Source organism: Pieris napi, chromosome 1 (genome assembly GCF_905475465.1).
Source record: "Pieris napi chromosome 1, ilPieNapi1.2, whole genome shotgun sequence".
In the NCBI taxonomy this organism is placed as follows: Eukaryota; Metazoa; Arthropoda; class Insecta; order Lepidoptera; family Pieridae; genus Pieris; species Pieris napi.
In genome coordinates this window covers 3133583-3149467 of record NC_062234.1, presented here as the reverse complement: position 1 = coordinate 3149467, position 15885 = coordinate 3133583, and the positions used below count along the sequence as shown (strand labels likewise).

Sequence of the window (15885 nt, the reverse complement as noted above, 5' to 3'; positions counted from 1 at the left end):
CGTCGACTTTTTGGGTCTAAGACATGTGGGTTTCCTCACGATGTTTTCCTTCACCGTTCGAGCAAATGTTTAATGCGCACATAGAAAGAAAGTTCATTGGTGCACAGCTGGGGATCGAACCTACGACCTAAAGCGACTAGGCGAACACTGCTTAACTTAAACTTATCACTGGCTCGAAAAGTACTACACAAACAAAAGACAATGATACTCTACATTACTTTACCAAGATTATACCCAACAGACTTATTCCTAAGTATCAACAAAATATCAAATTTCAGATACTAAGTTGTCATAAGAAAGTGTTTTGTGTAACTAGATGAGTTGGCAGCCTTTCACTTAACACGATTCTTGCGTCATGTTACTGGCGTCACTCGGTACTCGTGAGTTCAATCACTTAATATTAGTAGATATAAATATTTATTTCTAACACAAAAATATACAGTAATTACAATATTCTTAACCTACATAGTAATAATAATAATAATTAACACAAATTTTAAAAGTTTGGTCCCAGTGGCTGTGTTCCTTTAACGCTGGCAGCATTTCGCTGTATTGCGATACTTATTCGTTGAGCGAGGAAAATACCAGCTTTGGGGTCTCCGGTACCAGGCGACAACTTTAATTAGCGCCCGTGCACTTTAATCCCACAGATATAAATTAGTCATAAACGTATCTGCTGTCTGCCTCTAAGTGTTTTATAACACTTATTTATTCGCAGAGTGATAAAGACGAAACATTCAATAGCAATTTTAGTTTTAGACGAAGTTTAGTATTAGGGATTAAGTATTTTCATTTTGCACATTGGAATAAATAATATAAGAACAATATGAATGCATTCTGATGAAAAAATATCTTATAACCAATTAATATGCTAAGTAGTTCCCGCTACTCAATATATTTTAATCCGTAGACGGGTAAGGGGGAAATCAACCACATACAAGCTCACTTGAAAACAATTATAAACTTTGTCAAGTTGGAAATTAGTTTGAAATTGAATTATCCTTGGGTACACATGATAAGGACTAAATTAATTATGCCTATAGTAAATTTATTAGTAACAGTAGTAAAATTATTTGTTATGTAGAATTTATTTCTTCAAGGAAGATACAAGACCGCGACACGGATTCCACTTTCTCATTTTACTGTTCACCTTTTTGGTGTAATAAAGTTGTTGTATTAAGTTATTATAACCAAGTATTTGGTATTCTATATACATTATACATATAAGTTAGTTGATAATTACAGACATTTAAGTCCTTCCGGTGTCTAAAAGGAGAGGGATATCTATGGGCTCTTTTAAAAATTTCACTTTTTTGCGTCAGGCAAACATTACAGTGTATTCAAGCAATAAAGTGTAAATAAATACATGTAGGTTCACAAAATAGAAAGTCGTACTTAAATGGAATACTAAATATTGGAACAATAGTAAACGAAACGTGTTGCATCGTCATAAAGACTTGATTTGTCTTCATATTATTCTGTCTATAAATAATAATAACCTGTGGCTGTCTTGGTCTAAGATTGCATTTGTTTCTTTGATATTTTTATTTCATAGACAAGTCAGCCTTGTGTGTGACTCATGTTGTCGAATTATGGATTTGATGCGCACATAGAAACTCCATTGGTGCACACCGAACGTGAGATCTCAGGGAGACCTCATGAGAGTCGCACGCTGATGCCACTAGGCCAACACTGCTTTTTTGTATATAAAACAAGGGCGTATAATACAAAAATGAGAGGTAGTGGGGTTGCGACGCTGACTAACAAAAAATCTGATACCTATAAGGGATATAAGTGATGTCGACCGTATATATGTATATGAAAAATACATTTATTACTACCAAAACTGACGTTTTACAATTTATTGTCTACAAGTATAAGTGATTGTTAACATTTGCTGTGCGCCCTTTTTGTTAGTTAACTTTATTATATATGTATCTTTAAATGTAACCTAACCAACGGTTACATAACTAGAGGCACACGTATAAAGTAGCCATGATAAATTCACATAGCGGTAAATGCATGCATTTTTAACCGATACCTCCCAGAGTGCATCTTCTGAGAAATACGTCTACATTATACGTGAGCTTTTGCTTTTGTTCTCAAGAAAAAGCTTTGCTTAATAGTTAAGTAAAATATGGTATGACAATATTTATCAAACGTATATTTCTTCTGTCAAAAACGGATTAAATTGTTAAAAGCAGGGTGCCTTTATAACGTGGGCGAGTATTTAGACCATAAGTTTGACAACAATTATAAATAATTTAACTTATTATATGACATTATGATAATTTATATGACATTTGCATGTCTATTTTTATATGGCTGATTGTGCGGAGTTTGATAATTAAGCAATTAAAATTGATAATTAACCACTTTCTTTGCAAATAAACGATTTATTTATTTAACTATTTATAAACACCATATTCACAAAATACCTATGTAAAACTGAAATGAAATCGTAACAAGACGGAAAGCGTTGAATTTGTGTTGTCAATTAGCGATAGGATTCAGACTGCTGATTTTCATTTTCAATATTTAATTAAAGAGGCCTGGTAGATACTACCGGTAACTCCAGTTGGTGCTTTCCTCGCTTAACGCTATTCGTTATCGTATCGCAAAACAGCGTGAAAATGTCAGCATTAAAAGTGTGACAGGGAGTGGCACCTTACAACTTTTTAAATTTGTTTAAATTTTCTATTTATCAATTTTTAATTATAACTAAGTAGGTTAAGAATATTTTAAATACTGTATATTTATTTTCCTATTACAATTCAATCAGTACTTATAAATCATTTCAGTGATGACATGTTTGACACTACACCGCGTTGAATTGCATGAAGCACATTAAGCGTTCATAGACATAAATCGAGATACCGAAAGACTTCATCTCGAACCAGTAGTCCGATTTATAAAAAAAATAGTAAATGTGTTGTTTAATCACCACTATCCTAAGGTTTATTAGTGTAGTACTTATTTTATTTCATTACGATTATCTGACATCGGTTAAATGTTAAAAGAACTTTACTAACTTATTATTTTTACATGAGAAACATAATATATACGAAACTGGAATACATCGTGTAATCGTCGTTGTTTAAGGTCAAAACTATTGTACAGTAATGGTCAAAACGATGTAATACTGTCACTGACCTTGACCGTTGCATTAAATTGTCAAATAGTAAAAACTTTAAAAAATTATGTTGAACGTCATACCTCTTACCACTATGCTATGTCGTGCCTCAAATTCGTGTTGGGTGACGCAGTTCGCAAACTGGTTTTCAACGTTTAACTTTCGTTTTTGTTGACGCCGCAAAATGCGCCGCTATTTAAATGTCAAACAAAAATGTTAAAACATACGTATACGTATACCTTTTATTAATTTGTTTACTCATAAAAAACGGTTAAATTCTGGTTGTTAATTGTTAACCCTGGGGTCGTAATGTCGATTCCGTTTGTCCGCCGTACTTGCTTGGTGAAGGAAAACACCGTGGTACGCACTGGCATGTCTGCTCCGTTAGGGGTATGTAATAGATGAATTAATGAACTTAGTACTTCATTTGTTTTGGTAAATCTATAAATTACTGGGGCGTTAAAACATTTTATGACAAACCATTAACAAACAAATGTACCTAAATCGGTGTAAAATTCTGGAAACATACCAAAACCATGTAAGCATTATGTTACACACATTAAAAAGTACTTAGTGCTGTATGATTCGTGCCAAAAGTACAAAGTGCTTCGAATATTTTCGCTAAGTGTTTATTTACACAAATGTTTATAGGTTAGTCTTTGTTCAGGAATCTCGAATTTAAATGTTTAAATAACAATGTGAAAATGTACCCTTTGTTACAAAGAGTAAAGTTAAATAAAAATAAATCTGTTTCATAATCATTTGTCAATCTAATAGGCAAGTAGGTGATCAAGCTCCTGTCACGTCGTCAACTTTGGTCTCAGGCAAGCCGGTTTCCTCACGATGTTTTCCTTCACCGTTCAAGCGAATGTTAAATGCGCACTATGTGTATGAAAAGTCCATTAGTGTTCAGCCGGGGATCGAACCTACGACCTCATTCGACGAAGCCAACACTGCACATCATTCGCCGTAAAGTAGAGTATGGCCAATATTTTAAACTATGTACAATATCTACAATACCTTTAAAGGCCAGTAGAAGTTCCCAGATAACTATTGCGACGATATTTTATGTATGAGTAGAAATGAGGCTCTGACCGTGGGACTTAAAGCTCCTAATCTATTACATTTGAGATGAAAGCTAAGTTAGATCTAACTTTCAGTGGCTACTAAATCTAAATCTTGCCTCAAAGCAGAGTAATTACACAAAAATAGGCATATTTAGTGACCTGAATACACTATATTAAATAAGCCCTGAATTCCGTCTGCGATATACGTACAAAGGAATCTCTTTCCCTCCATAACCTGTAATCAAGTAATCCAATCCGTATAACTGTCGCACAGAGTAGCAAACTCTCTAGTTTTCACTCGTCTGTCGCACGGCACGACAAGCCTCCGGTGAAAGTGCCCACTCGGACAGAACCAACAGAACAATGTGCATAGATTATATTATATCTAATTATATGATAGGAAAGTAATCTGTGAATATAATCAATTATAATTTGTGATTACGCTGTGGCTATTAAAAGTCATTCATGTAAATTTAATGAGTTTTCGCCTGTGGACTAGACAAATTTATCGCTACAGCCTGTTGCCGTCCACTGCTGGTCATAGGATTCTCCCCTAATTGCCAGTACTACCGGTTCCACGCGGTCTGCATCCTCCACCCCCACCAGGTCAATCAACCTAGTGGGAAGGCGTTCAACGTTTTGCCCCATTAGCTATCGGTTTTAGGCATTAGGCTGTGCTCTTTAGTTCTTCAACAGATCACGATCGAGTAGAGAAACACCGTGAAAAATGTCTTAATAAATCTCCTTAAACCAATTCTTGCAAATAAATACTTGTTGCGATGAATATTTAAATAAACATCTTGTCATTTCGATACACGGATGCTATGATAACTATTTCGAACGATGCGTCATAAACACCTTTGAGTATTGATTTAGAATCTTATTGGAATAAACAAAATCCTTGAGTTATAAGGTTACCTACTGTAGATGTACCATATGTCCACTCCTGCTACGCGATTGTTTCTATAATAATAATCTTTGTGCGTAAAATCTCTTACGTTTTTTATAATTAAATATTGTACGGAGCCCACTGGAGAGCTAAAAACCGCAGCTACCATAACCCATATACACCTATGTTAGTAGGTGTGCCTTTTTTAAATACTTGGAGGTAACAATGGGAGCCAATTCCATAACTCGATTGTTTGCAATAGGAGATGCCTAGTGAATTGAGGTGTCAGTGTGTCGCTCCAATTGTGTCCTTGCCGAAGATCTTCTATATTTCTTAAAATGAGGTTAATTGTAGTTCGAACAAGACTTTATGACAATTTTATAATAACGGCAAACTATTATTATTCAGTAAATATTTATATTGAAATAATTACATAAAAATAATAAGTAGATAAAATGATCATAGCGGTGAATCTTAAACAAAATATGAGATGAAAGCTTAACCGAAGACGGAAAAGTGTTGGAAAAGTTAAGCTATAAACTTCAAGTTGTAAGCTAATCAGCGCATTCATAGATAACTTCGTGTATACAATTATGTAAATATTTGTTGCATTCATGTAGAAAACTTGAAGCCGTTGAATTGACTAGTGAACCGTTATTTACATAAAAATAACTGATTCAAATAAACAATTTATTACTAAATAAAACAAATATTTATGATGTTAATATGACATTTGCATGCCTATTTTTATATGGCTGATTGTGCGGTGTTTTTTATAATTAATCAATGTGAATGTACCACTATCTTTGCAAATAAACGATTTATTATTATTATCATTTTAATAGACTAATAATATTCATTAATATAAAATGTTGCCATGTTAACGTCACCTATTACTCGTTATCTGTCTAGTTCATGATAGAGTTTCTCGTTGACCACGACTCGAAAATTCTCCGGAAAGTCGATTGCCGTGATAAATTCGCGTTTTATATTTTGTATTTCAGCAAGCCAAATTAATAACAAGTTTTCAATATTCTGTATGAAATTTCATAATAAAACGACGTAATAAAATCTCGTTTGCAAAAGATAGCTATTATGGCAACACTTTGGTTAATTATTTCCTATATTATGCACTTTGCATGTTCGGCCGCTTTCATATGCAAAGTAGGGATTATGTTGCCAATTGCATTTATTTTAACGGAAATATGGATTATGAGTAATCTCTATTCATAAAATTACGTTTTGAGGTCTGTTATTTTTATAATCGATATTCACCAAAGTAGGATTGTTAAACTATCTGACGATATTAGGTAATGAGTAAAAGACTGGCGGGCAACAAGCCAGTTAAATACAGTACAGTTTAATATGAGAATTTATTTAAAAAAATCAGCTACGTAGTAAAAGCCAATCTGGGCTAAATTTTTCTTTCAAATTAGTGTATTTGTTGTGTTCTGAAAAAAAAAACATTGTCTCTGATCCTAGAGTTAGTCTTAAAATAATCTTATATATATATATCTTGTTGCGTATATAGCACGAAATCAGGTCACTTAAGACCAATTAATAATTACTGCTAATCATTTGGATTGAACCCATCTCAATTTGTCCTAATCCTAAAAGCAACTAGTATTCATTTTCTAAATTAGTTAATTCGCTTTCACGCTTTACAACCCTAGGTAATGAAATGACAAACGCGTATGGAACATTGAATCACACATAAAATTCCTCTATAATAATAGGTGATTTTTTTAGTTTGAATAAACATCTCGGAAACTACTATTGATTCGAACATTTTTGTTTTAGATATTGTATCTAGGGCGCCTAAAAGACATGCTTTGATATGTAGATAGTACTGTATAATGCGCTTTAGATTACGCAATCGGCGATATGGAACAGCGTTGTTTGCCAAACAGTATCTTTGATCTGACGTGAGTGAATTCTTGAAGAAAACAAAGTTTCCCGGCCGTTGTCCTCTTTGTTCATAAGTACTTATGTCTCCTGTATTTTACTCCGTCCTTTCTTATATCACTGATTTCTAGTCGTTTTAATAGGCATGGAATACATAGAAAATTAAAGCAGTTATGTTTTGTTAAGCCATTAATAAATCACTGTTTTATTATTGCATTTTTCTACTATTTGAACAATTACTATTGTGTAGCGTCTAGATGCGGAAAGCGTAAACTTCTGCGCTATAAACTCGGGAAAATAAACAAAATGTCGAGAACAAATTTTTAAATTACTTCATTTTCCATGTAGAAAATATCGCATGATTTTATATTCAAAGTAATGTATATTTTACGGCCTGGCCACGGGGATCGGCGGTGCGAACTGCGATGCGGGAGGCGAGGCGACCATTCGCGCGGGGCCGTTTGCAGGCCACGGACCAGTCACGTTTGCCGCCGCGACCAGTAAGGAAGTTCGACAGCGAAATGTCTTTATCGAAATCATCTCCATATTGCTTGGAAAGTAATAGCTTTTGGTGCAAGATCTAATATTTGGAGAAATTGTGGAGAATTCCACAAGAAGTATGAGAAATTCAGAATATATCCAGAATTATTTTTTTGAGTATACCAGAATGAGTATTGAAACCTTCAATTATATTCTTATGAATATTCAACCAGAATTGGAGAAAAAAGTTAATGCAAATAGAATTTTAAGTGCCGCTGAAAAATTGTTTTTGAGATTAAGGTATATTAAATTAATGCTGTGGATGGCCAGACTTCCAAATAGCTGGTCTAGCTAGTATTTCAGTAACAAAAAACTCTGTATTCATTTTTCGCCGCGACCACGACTAAACTTATTTATTCCCTTCTCTATTCGCCGCGACTGCCGCTCGACTCCGTGGCTTGCACCGTACTGATTCATGCATTTGTTTCGCTCGCCCGTCGCGACGTCAGTCGCCCGCGCGATTCGCTCGGTATATTTCGCGGGTCGCATCGCTGGTCGCCGTTGCGCGTGGCTTGATTAGTACATTGCTATGAGTTTATTTCAGTCGCTAGACGCATCGCGGTTCGCACCGCGCGAATATTCGCGTCGGCGAATGTCCCGTGGCCAGGCTGTTAAATATTGCGTTAAATAATTTCGTTAAAGTTTAAAACATATAGGTATGTATCTTCGTAAGTCACTGGACGCAGATTTTTCATTGATCCTATCTGGATACAACAATTTTCACTTCAATTTATAAAACAAAAACATTCCAGGAAAACAGACAAGATATGTCGATTAATCATTAAGAAGTTGTATCATTAGAGCCAAAATATTTGATTGATTACTTATAATAATTTCAGGGAAAGTTTCTAATAAATTTGATTTCTAGTTACAAAAAAAGTTGTAAATCAACGTCATAATCAGATTAATTAATAAATACTATTCAAGCCTATAGAAATTTTGTTCTTTTTAAATTATGAACGGATTTTTTGTCTTATATATAAATCTAATTTTATTTTGTATCCGACCTAGAAATGTCTAAAGTAGAATAACAATTCATGGCGTAGATGTAACCAATAAACTACTCTAGATACTTTGCTTAGAAATAATCCCATGGGGTTCTGAATCCAGTACAAACGTTAGTCTTCGTAAACAAATTAAAAAAAAAACCGTGCCACGACGCGGCCATCATCTTTGAGTACCTAATACCTATATCAAATCACCCACTGCCCAAGAATTACATATTGGACATGACAGGGCTCCACTTCACATCGATGCGTTCATTGACCGGCAAACGGATGCGGTTTGGAAAATCGTAGTAAATGATAGCTCTGACCTATAATCTTCATTTCACCCAGCGGTTTTGTGGTATCAACGACCATTTTTGTCCTAATTCCTTTATTACGGGTAAATAATTTAATTGGAAATTTCATTAGTGGTGATATAATATGAATTGCTACGTTTAGGCCCCTTGTATTTGTGGAATTCTTTTAAATAATTCGAGACATAGGAATGTATTTGCATTGCATTGAAATAGAGAGGGAAACGTTTGCTTTTATGTTATTAGACATTTCAAAATAAATGTACAGAAAGCTAATCGCCTGTTCCATCTCGGTTTTAAAACATTACTAGTATAGGACCGAGGGAATACGTTTTTATTTATCGAATGGAATAAGTTTTTTTAGGCTGCTAACATATAAAGCCCGTTAAATGTAGCCTTAATTTTCTCCCACTCTCCGCACTCTTTCGACAATGAGATCAAAAATAGATCGCACCATTTCCTAAGAGTATTTATTATTTGATCTGAGATTTTGATTTGTGCAAAAAAGTAATTATTGAGTTGAGTTTAAATTAAAACCTATATATATTGTCTCCTTACCGCTTCTGTTTTACTTTGGAAAAACATTCTCTGGTAGTCAGAAAACTATAAATTCTATACAAAAAGGCACTTTAAAGAAAAAACATAAGGAATATTGGTATTAAAATTGTAGTTTAATCTTTACGTAATTTGTACAGCTGATTATAAAGCCTGTAGGATGTGATTAACTGTTTTCCACTTGTATCTGTTACTGTGCTTACATAGCGGTGTAATTAGTTTGATGAATCGATGTTTGTCAGGCAATTAAAGATTTAACAAACACTGCATTTCCAGTGATAACTTTACATTGAGTAAGGTTATTGTATGTACTAGACCTAATATTAGAATAGCTCACTTAATGCTGATCATTTTAAAATAAATTTAAATATGAGAATTTAAATTTGTTTTAACCATCTCAAAGTCGGGATTTGTATTTTATATACATAATTCGTTTATATCAATTTAAGTTTTCAAGTCAAACGTTATTTGATAAGAAAATTGTTCGATATATATATCGATGATATATACTTCGTTGACAACAAAGAAATTGTAGCTACAGACTATGTAATGTATGTATGTGTGTATGTTTATTATGCAAACAATTTATTATTTATAAAATACTGCGACCCTGCATCGTAGGAATTACCAAAACATTTCAACGTTAGAAAACCTTTTATTAAATTTAGCCAAGAATCCATTCTGAGGAACAAATTTTTTTGGTACAAACTCTAAAGAAATCTTTTAAAATAGTTGTCTTCTTAAATTGTTAGCTTATGGAAAGAATTTCGTATAACTTGCACCGCAAACATACGTATACAAACAATACATTATTTATGAAATATTCTAAGCGTATCTGAAGTAATGCACTATATCTTCATACAGAATGGCAAGGTCTGAGGCACGTAGAAGATCGATAGCGCTAAAAGGAACTTTATTTCCTCTCAATTCAAACGTAGCTACATGATACCTTTCAATTATGTAAGCCGTGCTTAACAAGGAGGTATTGATGATATGTTTATTATATATATAACTAGCTGTTCCCTGCCACACTTCGCTGTGATTGTGATTGAATGGTTAAGAAATGAGAAACAAAACAAAGAAAACATTTCATATAAGTTTAATTTTGCAATAGTCGTGGTAAAAAATTGTTTAGTAAAAATAATAGATAAAAACAATCCTTGATGCGGATTATAGGTATGCATATGCTGTACTTTTTGAGTATTTGAAGCGTACACAAAGCAACATAACATTTTTATATATACAGAAAGACACTATATTCTATGTCTAGAAGAATTTGATATCTATTGATGGGTTCATGGTGAAGAATTATTATAAGATAGTGTAACAAAATAATATTTTTCCTGTGAAAACTTCTTAAGCTTCTGTTCTACGCCTCAGGCGAGAATGCTCTGTATCTCTGTCATAATCCATCACCATTAAACTCTTGCTTTTGGCAAGATATAGCGCCATGTTCCGACCTATTTAATACTTTGAAAAATCATGAACATATATTTTTCTAGTCCTGTATATATATTCCCAAATGATTTCTATTCTTGTGTTGTAGGTACTTTATGTTGACTTGTTATATTATCTGATGCTGACTGTCATCGAATTGTCATACTTATTTTCAATATATTCATCATCATCAATGGCTATATAGCCCCATATGGGGCTTAGGCTTCTCAAGTAAATTTCGCCGTCGCAATCTATCTCGTGATTCTTGCGGCCAACTTCGAACCCTTATTGTTTCTGGGGTTGGCAACTCCAACCCACCAACGCAGCCTCAGTTATCATTATTTCTCTTGCCACCGTGTTGTTGAGAATTTAGTGAGGTTCTGCCGTCCGCCATTCGGTGCACATGTCCTAAACGTCGCAAACTACAATATACTTTGACCAATATATGTGTACAATTTTTGTTTCAGTACCAGTTGCATATTGCTACGTCACCTGTGTTCAAGTGGGTATTTACGCCCGAACCCAATAACCTATCTCAATGCATAATCCACCATCTGAGATAGTAATCTTAATCCAAATGTTGTAACAAGTGTGCCAAGAACCAATCGACGGATTGTAAAAGCCATCTGTCGAAACAAGCTATCCATGGGAGGTCATATCGGTGTCTGTGGATAGACCTTTATATGAAAATGACAGTTGACGAAAGCTCGATTTCAACAGTTAATTATTTTATCAGATTTGAACTTACACCAGTTTTTTAAATAATTAAAAAAAACTGTACTAGTTTTTTACTAGTATTAAATAGGTTTGTTACGAATTCAGCTATGGTTTTAATTAAACCTTAAGTTAGTTATTTTACTACAACTATCGTAATGGATCTCACATTGTAAAGATGAAAAATATATTTTATTTCGCTCAATGTTAGCAGTTAAAAAGAATTATTTATACGGAAATGCATTTCGCTTTCAAACAGGAAAAAGCAATATTAAAATTTTCACCTAAAACCACTTTTAAGGATTACAAACTAAAATACTAAATTAAATCTAGCTAAGGGGTTTTAATATGAAAATTCAATTAAAGGAAAGTATTCAATTTGGCTTTTAATTAATTGCAGATAATTGTACTCGTACAAACTTTATACTAAAACAGGCATTATAATAATTCATTACATTTATCAGTACAAGGAATTCATCAGAACAAACGTAACTAAGTCAAAATGTGCCTAAAAATAAGGGCTAATTCTATGCAATTCAACGAGAAATGTGGGGTCAAATTTCCTTTTTTCTTGGAACTATAATATAGTCGGAGCAGTGTTGGCCTAGTGGCTTTAGCGTGTGACTCTCATCCCTGAGGTCGTAGGTTCGATCCCTGGCTGTGCACCAATGCACTTTCTTTTTTATGTGCGCATTTAACATTCGCTCACATCATGAGGAAACCGATATGTCTTAGACCCAAAAACGACGGCGTATGTCAGGCATTGGAGGCTGATCACCTACTTGCCTATTAGATTTAAAAATGATCATGAACCAGATTCAGACATCTGAGGCCCAGACCTTAAGAGGTTATAGCGCCACTGATTTTTTTAAATAATATAAGTCGGTACTCAATCTAAATATTTAAACTCTTTGTAACCGTATATACAGTGTAAATTCTTTATAACCTCATTCGTTATAACGAATACTCCATATAACGAAGAAATATGCTCGGTCCCTTGAAATTCGTTATAAAGAGTTTACACTGTATTAAGAAAACCGTACATTTTCTATTCCACAAGTCTTAGGGAGCCCTTGGGTGAGCTTAAAAAGTTCCGCGCCTAATCCCGCGTTCATACTTGCATATCGGTTTTTAGATAATGGTCCAGGTAAGATCCTAGCGTGATAGGGCTTAATGTGACTTTCTTATGTGCATTTCGAGTTTGCAATTTTTCTGTTCTATCTTCAAACCTCCCCCGGATTTGGTACTTTAATACTCGACACTCCTGAGACTGCACCTATCTCTAAAGTTTAATAAAAATAGTATTATGAGTCCCATCATTAAATTCTTGAGCATTTAACTTCTTCAGTTCAGACTATAAAGTCTTTTATGTTCAATATTGGCAGTTTAACGACAAGGGAAAGTACATACTGGATTATTGGTTAAATGGCCGCTATAAATGGTGGCTCGGCCGAGATGCGGTTAATACGGCTATATTGCGTCTTGGTTTTACCGTTATAGCATGTAGAGTTATATCGGTTTCCTCACGATGTTTTCCTTCAACGTTGGACCAAATTTTAAATGCAAATATAGAAAGAAAGTCCATTGGTGTACAGCCGAGGATCAGACCTACAACCTACGAGTCGCACGCTGAAGCCACTATGCCAACACTGCCTCAACTCAAATACAAACCTGTAATAAAATTAAAGCGATTTTGCTGTAAATGCAGATTAAAACAAATACTTGACACTAATTTAAAAATGGAAGAGGTCAATCCCGTGTTATTACGCGGTAAGTAAAACCAGACATACCCTGCATTTTAAATAGTATACGGGATCAGTAGACCGGCCCGTTATGACCATTTACTGGTGTGTAACAGGGTTATGCGTCTCCACGCACCGGTGCATACCGCTAATTGAATAACTGCTACAATCATTTATTGAAATTGTCGATAGCAAAGTAAACGTAAAATTTATAAATGGCTAAACAAAGATAGCCTTTGTACAAAGCCATTTATTCCTACGACAATCTAAAAAGGGTTTGGGAAATATGCAAAACAAAGCGCCGTCCTCGACAAACATTTTCATACCGAACCCTTTCTTAAAGTCAAGATTTTGTTGAGATATAAAGGAAAATAAAAATAAATTGAAGGCTGATATTTCATTATGGGAATAATTTAATACAAACAATGAAGAAGTCAGTCGAGTGGTTAATTGTCTTTGGAAATTGAATTTACTCTATTTCTTGAAATAACAATTTATATTGGCTTTTTCTATCTGAGTTTAATAAACGAACTTCAATCTTAAATGTCAACAGCCAATACTTTATAAAGTTAAAAGAGAAAGACTTTGTCTTCAACAAATGCAATTTCACAAGTTTTCCGTACTTAAAAAATAAAAAAAATATTGATACTATTCTATTAAGGACCTAACTGGACGCCAAACTCCAAAAAAGTACATTGTTTCTTTCCATTTTTCGTCATCGTTTCTTGAAGTAAAAAAAAAATAAAGTAAATTTTTTTTCTTGGAAAAAATATACGGTGGATTTGAGTAGTTTATGTATCCATTTTGAAAAATCCATACACGATTTAAATAACTTCGCTCGATAGAAAAAAATCCAAACATAGCCAATTTTTGACACTTTGAATTCATTTTATGACGAAAATGTATTATAGAACATGATTTTGAAATTTACACGATATATTTTATCGCAAGCCAAGTAATCCTTTTCAGAAAAAAAATTGATAAAATTACATTAATTTAATGTTTTACATAACTAATTGTTATTACGGGCTGGCGCGCCTCAGTGCTCCAGCTCTCCTCTGCGCCCCGCAGTCCACCCCGAGACACTGACACAGCAATTCGTGCTGGGATAGGGCCTTAAGTTAAGTTGGTATTGTATTAAGCAAACTACTTGTGAAACAAAAAGAAAATCGAACAATCAATAAGATTCCTTCATAGGAGTCTTATTGTTCTATTTATACTTTCAGTATAATCGTTATACTTTCTGATTTGTAGTTGTAACTAATATCACAACCAACTATAATTAATAAATTCTGTTGAGATAGTAATAACGTCATGCTCCTCGAACTAATTAATCATGTCTTCGGCTTGAGGAATCTAATTAATTACATTATATTTTACCACAATATATACAGCATTAAATTCACAACACAGATATAACGATCGATCATTACATTTGTTTAACCATTCAATTGGACTGATTGAGTTTTGTTAATCGTTAAATAGAAAAAAAGGGACTAAATGTGTATTAAAAAACCTTAACATTTAATTTGTTATTTTATATAGGTACGTACATACATCTTAGTTTTACATATTGTTTCTAAGTGAATTATGTATGCAATTCTTATGAGAAATAAAGTAATTCTTAAACCTAAAACCTACAAACGAAGGCAAAAGGGAGAGGCGTCAAGTAAAAAGATGAGCAGATGATCTGCCGATGAGATGGAACAGGCTGGCCCAGGAGGCCTATGTCAAAAGACAACCTGACCATAACACTGGTCAAAAATAAAAAGAATAAAGGCTTTTTTATGTTTCTAATGGTGAATAAATAAAAGTCATTATGACAAACATTTACTACGACACCATAAGCTTGACTTCACTGATGAAATATAAGTCAAAGACTCAAAAACCCTACATAGCTCATCATATATTATATACTTGAGTAAACCTAGCAAACTAAATAAGGTCGGCAACGCACTCGCCAGCCCTGTGTCCAGCGGCATTGTGTCCATGGGCACAATACATGGCAGTATCAAGAGATGCAGACATGATGTTAAATAATTTGGTATTACGCCATTTATTGTAGTTATTATGTATCTCTGTCTAAACATACTCATATAGTAAGCGGCGTAATGTGAAATAGAGATTACAACTCATCAAATATAAGCTGCTTATGTCTGCTGTACTAATTATTTGTATTGGTCCTGTGGGTTGTCAATAATTTGACAGTTCAAAGACGAACGAAACTATATATTCCTAAAAAATACATTTTTAAGTTTATGGTTTGTATAATACTGGCTAGATATACGTACTCGTATCTGCTTCACGATATTTTTTTTAGATGACAATTAGATGATTAGCCCTTTTGGGTCTAAGGCATCTCGGCTTCCTCTCGATGTTTTCATTCACGCACTCGGCGTGTTAAATACGTAAAAAGAAAGAAATTTTCATTGGATTCGCCGCGGTTCGAAAGCTCGAAAGTTCTGGCATGCTGAAAGACGCACGGTCAAACTACTAGGCTAACACTCTTTATATGCAAAAGGAGTACTTGTAAATAGAACGTATGAGCGTACAATAATATCGTTCAAAGTAATACACGCAAAATACGGCCATTTTGCCGTAAA

General features: G+C 33.9%; 1 protein-coding gene and 1 long non-coding RNA gene across 3 annotated transcripts in view; one reads left to right on the top strand and one right to left on the bottom strand.

Annotated features, from left to right (window-relative positions):
* Positions 1-15885, bottom strand: part of LOC125063590 — a 52907-nt gene that overhangs the window by 23665 nt on the left and 13357 nt on the right. The gene's annotated exons all lie outside the window — the stretch shown is intronic.
* The window catches only part of LOC125063604, a 29057-nt gene continuing 16615 nt past the window's right edge, over positions 3444-15885 (top strand). The window contains exon 1 of the long non-coding RNA XR_007119539.1: positions 3444-3523. This is a non-coding gene — a long non-coding RNA (uncharacterized LOC125063604). The remainder of the gene's footprint in view (positions 3524-15885) is intronic.